Source organism: Glycine soja, chromosome 8 (assembly GCF_004193775.1).
Source record: "Glycine soja cultivar W05 chromosome 8, ASM419377v2, whole genome shotgun sequence".
NCBI lineage: Eukaryota > Viridiplantae > Streptophyta > Magnoliopsida > Fabales > Fabaceae > Glycine > Glycine soja.
Window position 1 is genome coordinate 3430310 of NC_041009.1, and position 4857 is coordinate 3435166.

The window sequence follows — 4857 nt, forward strand, 5'->3', positions numbered from 1 at the left end:
CTTATTAAATATCCTAACTTAATAATAAAATAATTTCATATATTTAACAATAGAATTAATTTGTCATATTTTTTATATATTTAAAAATTAAATTTATTTTTTTTATATTTCCAATCAATTTATCAATTAAAAAAAAAGTGGAGAAAAAGTGAGTAAGTGTATTAAATGAGCTTCATTCCCGAACTTCGATGATTGTTAACTCGTGTAGCATTAATTAGATTGTAAATTTGATGGTAAGTAACAACATTAACATTAACTTATGTACATTAAAGTCCTCGCGTGTCGTACACACGTGCGCTATTTCACCAGGTGGCAGTGTCACCGACATAGGCTCATAGGTTCTTGTTTGTGAATGATCGCGCACGTGCTCACTTACCGGACCGGTTTACCGGTAAAGCAACCACCTTTGATAACTCATTTTATTTTCTTATAAAATAAGATTTAACGGTCTAGATCTCACGAAACTCGTGTGAAACACAACCCCATTGGACTTGCTTTTTTCTGATGCAGTTGGAACCTTTTCCTTTGGTCTTCTTTCCTTCCCTGTCTCTCTGCTTGCTTCTTGTTGTTGTAACTAAGGAACAAGAGATTGCTTCTTCTTCCCTTTTGTTTTCAAATTTCAATTTTTCATCGGGTTCTCTGAAATGGAGAGAGATTTCATGGGTCTCAACTCAAAAGAACCTCTTGCTGTGGTGAAGGAGGAGATGCACGTTTATGGCTTCGAAGACTCTGGCATGTTTCAACTTTTGTGTTTTTGTTTTTAAATTCCTCTATTTAAAAGCTCTCTTGCAAGATTACACTCATTCTTGTCAATTACGTCTGGGTTTCTTTTTTCTTTTTAATTTCTGGGTTCAATTTTGCCTCTTTAGATTGCAGTTGGGTTGATTTATGCTAGAAAAATATTTTTTTTTACCATGCTCATAGATTTGCTTGGTTAACGCTTAAAAATAGTTTGAGTTTTTCTTTGCTCTTTCTTTTTAAGTTTATGAGTTTTTCTATTGGTGGTACAGAAACTTTGCTTTCGTGTAAATTTTGTGCCACCTATTTATTAGGGATTCATGAGTTATTAGATTTTATTAGTGGAAATAATCAAGCTGTGTCTCTTGTTGATTTGGGTGTGCTTCTAAACTCAGACACGTAGATAGGTTATTAAGTGCTAATTGTGGAACTTTTTTGAATATCTCTTTTATCCCTTAAGATCTACTGGGCAATAAACTGAGGTGTAAAGTCTTGGACTTCTTAGCTCATGTTGATGGTGGTTTTTATGGGCATGTGTAGGCTTCACAAAGGGTCGGATTGCACAGTGGCCATTCTCGAACAAAGTATCTGCCCTTCCACATTTGATGTCTTTCAAGGCTTCTCAAGATGATAAGACTAAGAAGATAGTGTCTGATCCCTTAACATCTGCAGGGTTTATGTCTATCTTAAGTCAAGAAGCATTTGACTCTAGTCAGAAACGCTGTGCTGGTGAACCCCAGGTTAGAATACTACCCTTTTTCTCTTTTCATCTCTGTATTTTTTCAAAATTGAAAAGTTAGCTCAACATGCAGTGTTGTTTATCCCTTGAATTAAAGTAAAATGAGTCAAATTTTTTTTTGGGCATTCTGATTTTTTTTTGTTTGTTTAAGTCAACTATGAAAAATTAAGAGGATAGCCATTTTTCTTTTTATTCCCCTTTTATGTAAAAAATAATTATAAAAATCTGCTTTTGCTTATGGTTGTCCTAAGTCCTGATGTATGAAGTATGAACATTCCATTTGAATCAGAACCTAACATGTGATTGTTGTGCAACATCTCATGCCTGTTGTTTCAACATCCCTTTGATATATAGACTTGATCCACAAGATCTTACCTTCTATGAGTATCAGCTGATGTCTTTTTTGACCTTCCTTCCTTTGATTGTTTGTTTTTACTACTATTTAGAAGTCTTTCAATCACGATGGGCAAGGTCGCCTTCATTTTTCGCTGACTCCATATCCTGTACAACATGATGTGAACTCTGTGAATCGTCCTCATGATGTGAAGATGCTTTCAGTTCCCAATCAAGCAATTTCACTTTCCTTGGGGAATCCATTCCTGAAGAATGATTTTGCAACTGCTGGTCAGAAGCTGTTACTTGGGGGAATACCTGTTACCACGCCTCATTCTGTTCTTCCCTCTGCTGTTGCTGTTGCTGGAATGACCGAATCATGGTAGTTTTAATTTTACGCTTTAACCATTGTGTGTGCAGTGCACAAACTTGCTTGTGTTTTATTTCTTTAATTTATGTTATTTTGAAGTAACACTGTGAAACCATCTGCGCCTTCTGCTCAACTTACCATCTTCTATGCTGGTACTGTCAATGTCTTTGATGATATCTCCGCTGAGAAGGTATCTTCTTAGTTCATCACATTCCTTCCTCATAATAAAATAAATAAATTCAAAGTGAAAAGGGGAGCATGCATCTTGTACTCCCTACTGATCATGCCTTGCTCGTGGTTAAGCTTTTAAATGTGGCCATCTTTTAACAGGCACAAGCTATCATGTTGTTGGCTGGCAATAGCTTATCTGCAGGTTCTAACATGGCACAGCCAAAAGTTCAGGTGCTTGTCTCGAAGTTGGCTGTTGGTGATGGTGTGCCTGTGAGTCAACCTGCAAATACATCACCTGGCTCTGGTCTTTCAAGTCCTTTATCTGTTTCTTCACATACCGGCATACAGTCAGGGAGTGGCTCAACTAGTACTGATAAAACAACTGGAGTTCCCACCACTCCTGTTTGCAATGTGGAGCCTCCAAAGATAGTCAGTGCAACCACTATGTTGACATCAGGTATGTTTTGCAGTTTGATGGCTCTTTTTAGTTCTACATCATTTCTGTGTATTGATCTCTTGCGTAGGGTATTTGTCCACAACTTGTATACTAGTGAGGGATGAATCCATCTTCATTCTAGAGTTTATCTATGTGTTTCATCATTACAAATGTTTCAGATTGATGATTCTTTCAAGCCATCTGTTATGCAGCTGTACCTCAGGCCCGGAAAGCATCCTTGGCTCGATTTTTAGAAAAACGCAAAGAAAGGTTAGTTTGGATGCAATATTTTTCTGGGTGGGTGTTATCTGATACACAATTTATATTTCTCCAAAAAAGGAAGGTGTAGTAGTTATCATCCATTGGTTGACAACATAAAAATTTATGAGTGGGATTGGAAAGTAAAGCTAATCATTCCTCCACCTGTCCACCAACTCTCTCCTTTTGCACCCCTTTAAATCGAGGGGGGCGATGAGGATAATAACTTTGCTTTTATTTAAACTTGCCACTTACAACAACAACAAAGCCTTGTCTCACTAGATGAGGTCGGCTACACGAATCACACAATGTTATTTGGCTCAGTTAAAGACCAGAGTTTCTGCTTTTATTGAAGTTTACATTATCTTATTATTGAAATTTTACACTTGCAACCTTTTACTATGACATTTAATTCCCCATTTTAATCAATCCAATCAAGGGGAAAGACAACTCTTTCATTTCATCTCATCACATCCTTTTCAGTTCCAACCCGTACCTGCTGAAACTTGCAAACATAGCATTCTTGTGTTTATAGACTCGTATAATTTAAGATGTTGGTGGGAGAGGCTCAGCTATTGATACTATAAGAGATTGCTTCTGCTTTGGGTTTAAGATATTTAGTCTAGTATATCTTCTCCTTGCTTAATCTGGCAGTTAGTATAACCAAGTTGCATGAAATTATTTATGAGGTCATTGTGTGTGGTTGCAGGGTGATGAGTGCAGCACCATACAACCTCGACAAGAAAGTCTGAAGAGTGTGCCACTGCAGAATACGCTGGTGCTAACTTTTCTGCCACTAACACTGTTTTGGCCAAGCAAGGATAGTAGCCTGCACCTTTAGGAAACAAAGTATTTCGGAGAAAAATATTGTTGTAACCTTAAAAATGTTGTAAGCAGATGCTTTTATTTTCGTTGATCACAACTTATGCTGACATTCTCGGGTTCAGCACATAGATAGGCCATTACCATAATTATTTTTGTGGTGTAGGGCTTTTACCTTGTTATTTGAAAGGTTGTTTGAATGTTAGCTTCCTACACTGTAACATTGGACCACTATGTAATGTAACTCATGATTTGTTTAAATTTGTGGAGTAAAAGCCCAGTTTAGATATTTATGTTTATTTAGTAGTTCTTATTTCTAGTTTTCTTTTGTGAATTCTTTTTAAGGACCAGGAAAAAAAGGCAGATATGGTACATTTAAATAGGTCAATAAACCTATTTTTAAATAAATTAATAAGCTTAATTTTTTATACGAGTTGATGGTTTAAGCCCTTAAGTAGATCAATAAATACATAATATCAACATATTATAATTAAAGCATAATAAATATAATAATATTATATTTATATTTATTGAACAAATTAGTTTGTCATGTTTGAAAGACTCTCTAAATTACTTGAACAAAAGTTTTTAATTTAATAAACTTTCAAAAAGGTCCTAACTTAATGTAGATTAGATTATAGTCTGACTTATCTCCATAGTCCATCCTTATTGATGTTACATAAATAATTATAGAACGATGTATGAAGGTGTCTGAAATCATAGTTTTTTTTTTTTTTTTTGAAAGTATCATATACAGCATTCACGCGGAAACAGAAACGTGAAGGTACCTATAGGTTATAAGTGTGGTTGTCATATATAAAATTGTGTGGTTCTGATCTAAATTGTGCGTACTGACTAATTATTCTCACCACTCTCACCTGAATTATTTTTCTACCAAAAACATAAAAAAATGTACTTGTCCAAGCTATGATAATCACATTTTCAGAAAATAGTAAATTGAATGGTCATGACGCGCATTTCTGCCAACCC

General features: G+C 35.4%; 1 pseudogene across 1 annotated transcript; it reads left to right on the top strand.

Moving 5' to 3' along the window:
* Nucleotides 1-459: 459 nt before the first annotated feature.
* On the top strand, nt 460-4166 carry LOC114421200 (annotated as a pseudogene). Its single transcript, XR_003668504.1, has 7 exons — nt 460-732; nt 1279-1478; nt 1924-2192; nt 2280-2370; nt 2511-2808; nt 3000-3057; nt 3755-4166. The product of XR_003668504.1 is annotated as a protein TIFY 6B-like (transcript).
* The last annotated feature ends 691 nt before the right edge of the window (nt 4167-4857 follow it).